The 12,829-nt window shown below is 39.1% G+C and overlaps 1 protein-coding gene across 1 annotated transcript in view; it reads right to left on the bottom strand.

Moving 5' to 3' along the window:
• Nucleotides 1-12,829, bottom strand: part of TINAG (tubulointerstitial nephritis antigen) — a 92,182-nt gene that overhangs the window by 41,650 nt on the left and 37,703 nt on the right. The window lies entirely within an intron of this gene.

The raw sequence follows: 12,829 nt of genomic DNA, 5'->3' as shown, positions 1-12,829 counted from the left end.
ACAACTGAGTCTGGGGCACTCGAGCAGTAAGAAGTGTAGAAGTACGGGGGAAAAACTAGCTTAAACTGACTGAAAAGTCTTGGCCAGTGAAGAAAAAAGCAGAAGGAAGGGATTGGTGAGTCTGGATTCTGACTGACAGACATAGCAATGAGAAAGTCGTTGATAAACTTAAAATCGGTATTTTTGTGAAGAGGAAAGGAGACATGAAAAAATGATGGAGAGCTTTAAGAAAACATGGGCAGAGAAGAATTGAAGAAAATGAGTCCAGATAATCTCAAAAGTAATTTTTTCATAACATCTGAGAAATAATGGCATGTTGGTATGGTGGCAGAAATAAATTTTTTGATTACAGAGAAGAAAAGGAAAATTGCTTCTGCATATTCTTGAATAGTGGAGAGGGCCTGGCGTCTACACTGTAGCAATAGGGATTTAGATAGGAGCATGGATGCTTTATCTATGTCAGAAGTGGGAAGAAAGAGTATGAGGGGGGAGGTGTGTAGGTAGGTGGTATCTGCAATACTGAAGGTCGTTCTCAGACTGCTTTAATCTTGTTGGTTTAATAGAATTCAGGGTTAGGAGCTAAGAACACAAGGGTGTAGATATTGGGAATTCAAGGAAAAAGAAAGTTTCGAGATAATCAGCTGAAGGGAGGGGAAATAAGCAGAATGTGAGTCCAGAATATGATTGCCTGGTAGTATTAAATAACGACTTGAAATGCATGGTTATAAATTAAAGTGAAATCTTTTGAAAAAGACTTACCAATGGCCAACAGACACATGAAAAGATGCTCAACATTACTCATCACCAGGGGAATACAAATCAAAATCACAAAGAGATATTACCTCACACCTGTCAGAATGGCTAAACTCAACAACACAAGGAACAAGTGTTGGTGAGGATGTGAAGAAATGAGAATCCTCATACACTGTTGGTAGGAATGTAAATCAGTACAGCCACTGTGGAATATAGGATGGAGATTCCTCAAAAAGTTAAAAATAGAATTATCATATGATCCAGTAATTCCACTACTGGGTATATACCCAAAATATACTGAAACATTAATTTGAAAAGATATATGCTCCCCAATGTTTATTGTAGCATTATTTGCAATAGCCAAGATATGGAAACAGTCCAGGTGTTCACTGATAGATGAATAGATAAAGATGTGGTGTGTGTGTGTGTGTGTATACATACATACATGTATATGCCTACATACATACACATGCACAATGGAATATTTCTCAGCTATAAAAAAATTGAAATCTTGCCATTTGTAATGATATGGATGGACTAGATCATATAATGCTAAGTGAATAAGTCAGAGGAAGACAAATACAGTACGATTTCACTCATATGTGGAAATTAAAAAGACAACCAATAAAGAAAAAAAAGAGACCAACAAAAAAGCAGATTCTTAAATATAGAGAACTACTGTTGTGAGAGGGAGGTGGGTGAGGGAGTGGGTGAAATAGGTAAAGGGGATTAAGCATACATTTATCTTGATGAACACTGACTAATGTATAGAATTATCAAATCACTGTCATTGTACACCTGAAACTAATATAACACTGTATGTTAACTATGCTGGAATTAAAATAAATAAATAAACACAATTTTTAAAAAATAAGCCAATTAGAATTTAACCAAAGTTGAGATTTTGCTAAGCTAGTATGATGAATGAAACAGAGCAGAGGAGTTCAGGGTGTGTGATTGAGTATAATGAATTGCCATGGCATTTTAACTAAATAAGGAAGGAAGTATAGCATCAAGAAGAGGGACAGTTAAATAGTGGCCAGACGGAATGCCATTATTCACTGATAGTATATACAAGGCTGAAGAATTATGGAGGTCAGAGTAAAGAGACTGGACTAGAAAGAGAGGAAGTGATTGAGATTGAAATGCATGGATCAAGATTAAACTTTTTAAAAGAAGGCAGGGAAAGACCATGAAGAATATATAGCTCAAAAGGAATTACTCAAAAAACACTAGAGAAGTCAGATATAGACTCAAAGAAATTACAGACATGAAATCTCTAACCCATGGCTCAAAGACCTTGAAGGACAATCAAAAGAAAAAGAAAAGAAAAAATTTTAAAAAACATTTCAGAGGCAAGAGCCTTTTGGAGTATGAGCACCAAATATAACACATGTTCAAGGATGGGTGAGACAACATAGAAAGAAATCATACAAAACAAATACCAAAAAAAAAAAAAAAAAAAAAAACCAATATAAATGTTATTGAAAAGACAATAGAGGGCAAGCTGGCGGAGGAGCAGGGTCCTCACTCCACACGCCTACCAGCTCACTAGGTAACTTCCAAACCATCCTGTACACCTACGGTTCGACCTGAGATTTTTTTTTTTTTTAATTTATTTATGATAGTCATAGAGAGAGAGAGAGAGGCAGAGATACAGGCGGAGGGAGAAGCAGGCTCCATGCACCGGGAGCCCAACGTGGGATTCGATCCCGGGTCTCCAGGATCGCGCCCTGGGCCAAAGGCAGGCGCCAAACCGCTGCGCCACCCAGGGATCCCCTCGACCTGAGATTTAAAGAGAGAAACTGGGGATCCCCTCGACCTGAGATTTAAAGAGAGAAAAACTGGGGATCCCCTCGACCTGAGATTTAAAGAGAGAAACTGGGGATCCCCTCGACCTGAGATTTAAAGAGAGAAACTGGGGATCCCCTCGACCTGAGATTTAAAGAGAGAAACTGGGGATCCCTGGGTGGCGCAGCGGTTTGGCGCCTGCCTTTGGCCCAGGGCGCGATCCTGGAGACCCGGGATCGAATCCCACGTCGGGCTCCCGGTGCATGGAGCCTGCTTCTCCCTCCGCCTGTATCTCTGCCTCTCTCTCTGTGTGTGTGTGACTATCATAAGTAAATAAAAATTTTAAAAAAATTAAAAAAAATAAAAAATTTAAAGAGAAGCTGGAACGCTACAGAGAGAAGGGTTTGCGCTTCTAACAAGGTAGGAAGGAGGGAAAAAAAAAAAAAAAAGAATCCAGTGGGGATTCTTTTAAGAAGCATCTTAAGGAAGGCGGAAGCCCCCGGGACAGGAAAGCTCAGCCCCTGAGAAGCGGGATCTTTAAAAATCCAGGATTCCTCCCGGAGGGAAAGGCGCTTAGTGGGGAACCCGGGCAGGACCGCAGGAGGGCGGTGGGGCCTCCAGTCTCCCGGGGTCACTAGCAGAGGAGGTGCCCCGGGGACAGCGCCCCACACCCCGCGGGACAGCGCCCCACACCCCGCGGCCCAGCGCAGTAAAGGGCTGGAGCGCCCGTTGGGGCCTCGGGGAGAAGCCGGGGGTTGGGGGGGCTCCAGGCGGAGGGGGCTGCACCCTGCTGCCTTCGGGAGCCGCGGCCCCAGGAGCGATGCCTGTGGCGCAGGCCCTGGAGCCCAGGGCGCCAGGGGACACAGCGAGATTGTGGGCTCCCCCCAGGACAGGCGGAGGTGGGGCTGGCCCAGGACAGTGGGGAGGCTCCTGCCACGGGCGCCCCTGAGCTGTGCAGGTCAGCGCCCCCCGCCCCGGAGCATCCAGGCCCCTGCGGACTGGGAGCTGCTGTGGTTATGCAGGAGCTGACTCCAGGGCTGGAGGGCTGGCCGCCGCCAGTGGGGTTGTTCCTCTTGGTGTCAGCCTGTGCCTGGGAGGGGGAGGGAGCCGCCAGGGGACAGGGTCCTCAGGGGGTAAACAGCTCCCACTGAGCCTGGCACCTGGCAGAGGGCAGGGCAGCTCCCCCAGGTTCACACACCTGAGAGTTAGCACAGCAGCTCCTCCCCCAGAAGACCAGCTGGAAGGACAGGGGAAGAGCAGGTTCTGGACCCAGCAGCGCTGGAAAGCTCCAGGGGAAGTGGAGGGATTTACAGTATATAGAACTAGAGGGTACCCCTCTTTTTCCCCCTTTTTTCCAGTACTAGTTTTTATATCAGACTAAAAACTTCCAATATTTTTTCTCTTTTCCCACCTTAACTACAATATTTTACCACCTCTTCATTTTGAAGTTTCTTCCTTTTTGACTTTTGTATTTCTAGAATTACAGGTCTTAGATATATTTTCCACTTCTAGATTCCCTTCAACATACTCAACTTAATTTTTGGAAGATATATGAGATTTTTTGTTCTTTGTTTTTTGTTTTCTCTGCCTCATTTTGTTCTACAATGGCAGAAGTTGATACCTTCTAAACATGAACCAGCATGCACCCAGAACCAAGTGGTATATCATACTGGTTCATTCTGTGAGATTACTCATTCCCATTCTGCCCCCCTCATTTATTGCATTTATGTTTTGGTGGTCAATGTTGGGGTTTTCTACAAGTATTTCTGGTTTATATAAATTTGGGACTGAGCATCTTCTAACATACAGAACTTAATACACTCAGAACCAATAGGATCACCCTCTAGGACCCCTCAGGTAGACAACATTCTCCTTCCACTACAACTTCATCACCACCACCAACTCCCAGGCTTCCCCCCCCCCCTTTTTTACTTCATCTTTTTTTTCTTTTTTTCCTCTTTACTTTTGCTTTTTCTTTTCTTTTTTTCTTTTTTTCTTCTTCTTTGGGATTCTTGGCCTTTTATTTTTTACTACTTTGTTTTAAAATTTTGTTTTTTTGCTTTAGCGGTCCTTTTGTTTTATTTCATTCTGATCTTTGTTTTCATTTTTGGTTCTCTGATCTTGTCAGACACCTAGGGTAAAATTTACTTAGGTCATGGTTGATATTCTTGACATGGCCCACTCATACAGCCACTCTGCTCTGAGCAAAATGACTAGAAGGAAGAACTCACCACAAAATAAAGAATCAGAAACAGTACTCTCTGCCACAGAGTTACAGAATATGGATTACAATTCAACGTCAGAAGGCCAATTCAGAAGCACAATTAAAAGCTACTGGTGGCTCTGGAAAAAAAAGCATAAAGGATTCAAGAGACTTCATGACTTCAGAATTTAGATCTAATCAGGCCAAAATTAAAAATCAATTAAATGAGATGGAATCCAAACTGGAGGTCCTAACTATGAGGGTTAATGAGATGGAAGAAAGAGTGAGTGACAAAGAAGAAACGTTTATGGAAGGAAGGAAGCTAAGGCAAAACGAGAAAAACAATGAAAAGACCAAGAGGAAAGGTTAAGGGAAATAAATGATAGCCTCAGAAGGAAGAATTTACATATAATTGGGGTTCCAGAAAACGCTGAGAGGGCCAGAGGGCCAGAAAGCACATTTGAACAAATCATAGCTGAGAACTTCCCTAATTTGGGGAGGGAAACAGGCATTCAGATCCAGGAGATAGAGAGGTCCCCCCCAACAAAAATCAATAAAAACATTCAACACCTTGATATTTAATAGTGAATCTCGCAAATTCCAAGGATAAAGAGAAAATCCTTAAAGCAGAAAGAGAAAAGAGATCCCTAACTTATATGGGGAGAAATATTAGATTAATAGCAGACCTCTCCACAGAGACCTGGCAGGCCAGAAAGGGCTGGCAGGATATATTCAGGTTACTAAATGAGAAGGACATGCAGCCAAGAAAACTATATCCAGAAAGGCTCTCATTCAGAAGAGAAGGATAAATAAAGAGCTTCCAAGATAGGCAGAAACTGAAAGAATATGTGACCACCAAACCAGCTCTGCAAGAAATATTAAGGGGGACCCTGTAAAAAAAAAAGAAGCCCAAAGAAATAATCCACAAAACAGGGACTGAATAGGTATTACAATGACACTAAATTCATATCTTTCAATAATTACTCTAAATATGAGTGGGCTAAATGATCCCATCAAAAGATGCAGGGTTTCAGACTGGATAAGAAAGCAAAACCCATCTATTTGCTGTCTACAAGAGACTCATTTTAGACCTAAAGACACTTACAGCCTGAAAATGAAAGGTTGGAGAACCATTTACCTTTCAAATGGTCCTCAAAAGAAAGCTGGGGTAGCAATCCTTATATCAGATAAATTAAAGTTTATCCCAAAGACTGTAGTAAGAGATGAAGAGGGACATTATATAATACTTAAAGGGTCTATCCAACAAGAAGACTTAACAATCATGAATATTTATGCCCCTAATGTGGAAGCTTCCAAGTATATCAATTAATTAATAACCAAAGTAAAGACATACTTAGATAATAATACACTTATACTGGGAGACTTCAACATGGCGCTTTCTGCAAATGACATATCTTATAAGCACAGCATCACCAAAGAAACAAGGACTTTAAATGATACACTGGACCAGATGGATTTCACAGATATATACAGAACTTTCCATCCGAACACAACTGAATGCACATTCTTCTCAAGTGCACATGGAACTTTCTCCAGAATAGACCACACATACTGGGTCACAAATCAGGTCTCAGCTGATGCCAAAAGATTGGGATTGTCCCCTGCATATTCTCAGACCACAATACTTTGAAACTAGAATTCAATCACAAGAAGGAATTTGGAAGAAACCCAAACACGTGGAAGTTGAAGAGCATCTTACTAAAGGATGGATGTATCAATCAGGAAATTAAAGAAGACTTAAAAAGATTCATGGAAACTAGTGAAAATGAAGATACAACTGTTCAGAATCTTGGGGATACAGCAAAAGCAGCCCTGAAAGGGAAATACATCGCAATACAAGCATCCCTCAAAAAATTGGAAAAAACTCAAATACACTATCTTTGCATCTAAAGGAACTGGAGAAAGAACAGCAAATAAAACCTACTCCAAGCAAAAGAAGAGAGACAATAAAGATTCGAGCAGAACTCAATGAAATAGAGATCCAAAGAACTGTAGAACAAATCAACAAAACCAGGAGTTGGTTCTTTGAAAGAATTAATAAGATAGATAAACTATTAGCCAGCCTTATTAAAAACAAGAGAGAAAGGATTCAAATTAATAAAGTCATGAATGAAAGAGGATATATCACAACCAATACCATGGAAATACAAACAATTTTTAAAATGTATTATGAGCAGCTATACGCCAATAAATTAGGCAATCTAGAAGAAATGGATGCATTAATGGAAAACCATAAATTACCAAAACTGGAACAGGAAGAAATAGAAAACCTGAACAGGCCGATAACCAGGGAGGAAATTGAAGCAGTCATAAAAAACCTCCCAAGACATAAAAGTCCAGGGCCAGATGGCTTCCCAGAGGAATTCTATCAAACATTTAAAGAAGAAATAATACCTATTCTACTAATGCTGTTCCAAAAGATACAAAGGGATGGAATACTTCCAAACTCATTTTATGAGGCCAGCATCACCTTAATTCTAAAACCAAAGATCCCATCAAAAAGGAGAATTATAGAACAATATCCCTGATGAACACAGATGCAAAAATTATCAACAAGATACTAGCCAATAGGATCCAACAGTACATTAAGAAAATTATTCACCATGAACAAGTGGGATTTATCCCCAGAATGCAAGGGTGGTTCAATGCTCATAAAATAATCAACGTGATAGATCACATCAACAAGAGAAAAAACAAGAACCATATGATCCTCTCAATAGATGCAGAGAAAGAATTTGACAAAATACAGCATCTATTCCTGATCAAAACTCTTCAGAGTATAGGGATAGAGGGAACATTCCTCAATATCTTAAAAGTCATCTATGAAAAGCCCACAGCAAATATCATTCTCAATGGGGAAAAACTGCAAGCCTTTCCCCTAAGATCAGGAACACGACAGGGATGTCCACTCTCACCACTGCTATTCAACATAGTAGAAGTCCTAGCCTCAGCAATCAGACAACAAAAAGACATTAAAGGCATTCAAATTGGCAAATAAGAAGTCAAACTCTCCCTCTTCGCAGATGACATGATACTAATATATAGAAAACCCAAAAGACTCCACCCCAAGTTTGCTAGAACTCATACAGCAATTTGGCAATGTGGCAAGATACAAAATCAATGCCCAGAAATCACTGGCATTACTATGCACTAACAATGAGACTGAAGAAAGAGAAATTAGGAAATCAATTCAATTTACAATTGCACCCAAAAGCATAAAATACCTAGGAATAAAACTAACCAAAAAGGTAAAGGATCTATACCCTAAAAACTACAGAACACTTCTGAAAGAAACTGAGGAAGACACAAAGAGATGGAAAAATATTCCATGCTCATGGATTGGAACAATTAATATTGTGAAAATGTCAATGTTACCCAGGGCAATTTACACGTTTAATGCAATCCCTATCAAAATACCATGCACTTTCTTCAGAGAATTGTAACAAATAATCTTAAAATTTGTGTGGAATCAGAAAAGACCCCAAATAACTAGGGGAATCTTGAAAAAAAAAAAACAGAGCAGGGGCATCACAATGCTGGATTTCAAGTTGTACTACAAAGCTGTGATCATCAAGACAGTGTGGTACTGGCACAAAAAGAGACACATAAATTAATGAAACAGAATAGAGAACCCAGAAATGGGCCCTCAACTCTATCGTCAACTAATATTTGACAAAGCAGGAAAGACAATCCACTGGAAAAAGGAGAGTCTCCTCAATAAATGGTGCTGGGAAAATTGGACAGCCACGTGCAGAAGAATGAAACTAGACCATTCTCTTACACCAGACACAAAGATAAACTCAAAATGGATGAAAGATCTAAATGTGAGACAATAATCCATCAAAATCCTAGAGGAGAACACAGGCAACACCCTTTTTGAACTTGACCACAGCAACTTCTTGCAAGATACATCTATGAAGGCAAGGGAAGCAAAAGCAAAAATGAACTATTGGGACTTAATCAAGATAAAGAGCTTCTGCACAGCAAAAGAAACAGTCTACAAAACTAAAAGACAACCTACAGAATGGGAGAAGATATTTGCAAATGACATATCAGATAAAGGGCTTGTATCCAAGATCTATAAAGAACTCAACAGCAAAGAAAACTCAACAGCAAGGAAAAAAACAATCCAATCATGAAATGAGCAAAGACATGAACAGAAATTCCACCAAAGACCCACACATGGCCAACAAGCACATGAGAAAATGTTCCGCATCACTTGCCATCAGGGAAATACAAATCAAAACCACAGTGAGATACCACCTCACACCAGTGAGAATGGTGAAAATTAACAAGACAGGAAACAACAAATGTCGGAGAGTATGTGGAGAAAAGGGAACCCTCTTACACTGTTGGTGGGAATGTGAACTGGTGCAGCCACTCTGGAAAACTGTATGGAGGTTCCTCGAAGAGTTAAAAATAGACCTGCCTACGACCCAGCAATTGCACTGCTGGGAATTTACCCCAAAGATACAGATGCAGTGAAAAACTGAGACACCTGCACCCTAATGTTTATAGCAGCGATGTCCACAATAGCCAAACTATGGAAGGAGCCTCCGTGTCCATCAAAAGATGAATGGAGGGCAGCCCAGGTGCGTCAGTGGTTTAGCGCTGCCTTCGGGCTAGGGCGTGATCCTGGAGACCTGGGATTGAGTCCTGTGTCGGGCTCCCTGCATGGAGCCTGTTTCTCCCTCTCCCTGTGTCCCTGCCTCTCTCTCTCTCTGTGTGTGTCTCTCATGAATAAATAAATAAAATCTTTAAAAAGAAAAAAGATGAATGGATAAAGAAGATGTGGTGTATATATACAATGGAATATTACTCAGCCATTAGAAATGATGAATACCCACCATTTGCTTCAATGTGAATAGAACTGGAGGGTATTATGCTGAGTGAAGTAAGTCAATCAGAGAAGGACAAACATTATATGGTTTCATTCATCCAGGGAATATAAAAAATAGTGAAAGGGATTAAAGGGGAAAGGAGAGAAAATGAGTGGGAAATATCAGAGACAGAGAACATAAGAGACTCATTATTCTGGGAAACTAACAAGGGGTAGGGGAAGGGGAGGTAGGTGGAGGGATGGGGTGACTGGGTGATGGGCACTGTGGGGAGCACTTGATGGGATAAGCACTGTGTGTTATATTATATGTTGGCAAATCAAACTTCAATAACAAAAATATACAAAAAAAAAAAGCTAACCTAAAAAAAGATAATAAGAGATATAGAAGATACAACATGTAATAATATGTTCTTTAAAAGGTGAATATATTTAATTAAAGGATGAAAGAAACAAGATTAGTATGAGTATATCAATTGAAAAAGTCATATCATGTCTAAGGAAATAAAAACATTTGCTTAGCTAGAGATTTTTCTGCAGGAAAACTCAATGCCAGAAACACTAGAGCAACATCCTCAAAGTTCTGAAGATTCTATAGTACCAGAATTTTATAGCTAATGTTATTCTTGAATTAAAGGAAAACAAACACTTTCTCAAACATGTAAAAAATTAAGGACCACAGGAATTAAGAGTCCTTTTTGATTAAAAAAAAAAAAAAAGAGTTGCTGGAAAACAATTCAACAAAATAAGTGTTAAAAATTAAACTCAAGGACAGAAAAGCCATCACAAAAATATATTTGCTTATCATTGACTCTACAATAAAGTTTAAACAACTATTAATATTATGGCTTCAGAGCAGAATGCAAATTTTATAATCCTATAATATATAAAAATCATAATATTCTAATAAATATAAGGTATGAAAGGAGGAGATGTGGGGAGAAGTATAAAAATGATAAATTTCTTCAGTTTGTTAAGAAATCAATAGATATAGGGGCTCCAGGGTGGCTCAGTCTATTGGGTGTCTGCCTTTAGCTCAGATCATGATTTCAGGGTCCTGAGATTAAACCCCCTCCCCGCTCAGGCTTCCTGCCCAGTGGGGAGTCTGCATCTCCCTTTGCACTTCCCACACACATACTTGTGCTCTCCCTCTCTGTCTCAAATAAATAAATAAAATCTTTTTTAAAATGAGTCAATAGATATAATCTTAAATGGAAATACGCAGTTAAAAATGATTTATTGCTCCCACCTATAGTTCTCTTGAAGTTTTTTTTTTTTTCTGAAGTGTGGAGGGTTCTTTCAGGAACTAGCATTCCTTTTGTTAAAGAACCAAATATATCTCATTTCATTAAATTCAACTAAAAATAACCTGAACATTAGCATTTTAAAATATCATTATCTATTGTCTTTCTATTTTCATTTGTCTCTCTTTTCATCAACAGAGAAACAGACTTACTTGTTTTGACATGCTTTTCACTAAATATTAATAATGGTTGTGTGAGCTTAATATAATTTGGGATGATTTTTTTTAACTATCTTCTTTCTAGGAAATATATTCTTATGAGCATATATGGACTGTAAATGAATTTAGTGAGCATATATAGATTTTTATTTTTTAAGTGATACTTTTTAAAAATTTAAGGCAAACATCTTGTTCCATATAACCTAAAATGTAGGGTAATGGGAAACTATCTTAGGCCACAGAAGAGTGATACTGAGTGACCAAAGCAGTACAGAATTAACCATTAAAATGGAAAAACAAACAGCTAGTGTTTAGAGGAATATTGAGAACTGAGAACTGTCATTCTTATATACTGCTAATGCATACTTTAGCAAAATTTTCTTTGTCATAAAATTGTAGGTACTTCCATATCTCATTTTTCGGAAATATATTTAATTATCTAGCCATCTCTCTCTCTCTCTCCTCTCTCTCTCTCTTTCTCTAGCTATACACTTAGAAATGAAAAATACTTCAAACTCTCAAGAAAGGTTCTTTCTGGATAGTGAAATTGTCTTTACATTTTTTCCTCATCTATAGTTTCTCAGTATCCTACATTAACTTGAAATGCCATGTATTTCTATTCTAAGATACACATATTTTCACATGCCTAAAATCAAGACTAGTCATAAAATGAGTATCTTAGATTCAATGAAATGTGGTAATTTTGTAATTGAAATATAAGAGTAATGGGATGTCTGGGTGGCTCAGCCGTTGAGCGGCTGCCTTTGGCCCAGGGCATGATTCCAGGATCCGGGATCGAGTCCCACATAGGGCTCCTTGCAGGGAGCCTGCTTCTCCCTCTGCCTGTGTCTCTGCCTCTTTCTCTGTGTGTGTCTCTCATGAATAATATATACAATTTTTTTTAAAAAAAGAAATATAAGATTATTTAAAATAAAGGTGGGATGACTACTGAAGAGATATCACAGAAGATAACTGTCTATATACCCTAGAACTGACTCAGAACGTCTCAAAGATCAATAAGAAGAAAGCAGAGATTTGGTTGGAGTTGAGGTTACTTTTGTACAAGCTCAACCAAATTTATTTTTTTTTTTAAATTTTTTTATTTATTTTATGATAGGCACACAGTGAAAGAGAGAGAAGCAGAGACATAGGCAGAGGGAGAAGCAGGCTCCATGCACCGGGAGCCCGACGTGGGATTCGATCCCGGGTCTCCAGGATCGCGCCCCGGGCCAAAGGCAGGCGCCAAACCGCTGCGCCACCCAGGGATCCCTCAACCAAATTTAAACAGGAAAGACTTGTTCAATGAGACAAAGTCATTTACCATGATGGCAAAGTGAGAAAAGTGAGGGTTTAAAACGATGGAAATTTAAGAAAAAGACCCAGAAACCTTTCCTGTAGCATTTCATTTGAATTGGACTGAGACATTAGGAGAAAGAGCCTAAAGGTGGAGCAGAGTTAGAATGAGTTGGAGAAGGCACTAGGGAAAGTAGTTTCAGATGACCACACTTTTTTTGTGAGCATGGTCTTATTTGTGAAACTACTTATTTACTTTTGGAATGCAACCCAATTTTGAACTATTTCCTGCCCTGGTAGAGATGAATGTATTTTACTCACAATTTGAAAAGTGTAATTTCTATAACACGTGCAGAAATAAAAAAAAAATATTGTGCTGAAATAAAGGTGACCCTATTCCTTTTTCTGATTAATCACTACCATTCATAATTCCATTTAAAACCTTCTTCCCAAATCCTTATATACTTGA

The sequence above is a fragment of the Vulpes vulpes genome, chromosome 1 (genome assembly GCF_048418805.1).
Source record: "Vulpes vulpes isolate BD-2025 chromosome 1, VulVul3, whole genome shotgun sequence".
Taxonomy (NCBI): Eukaryota; Metazoa; Chordata; class Mammalia; order Carnivora; family Canidae; genus Vulpes; species Vulpes vulpes.
The sequence above is the reverse complement of the archived record's forward strand: the minus strand, read 5'-3'. Positions and strand labels throughout refer to the sequence as shown.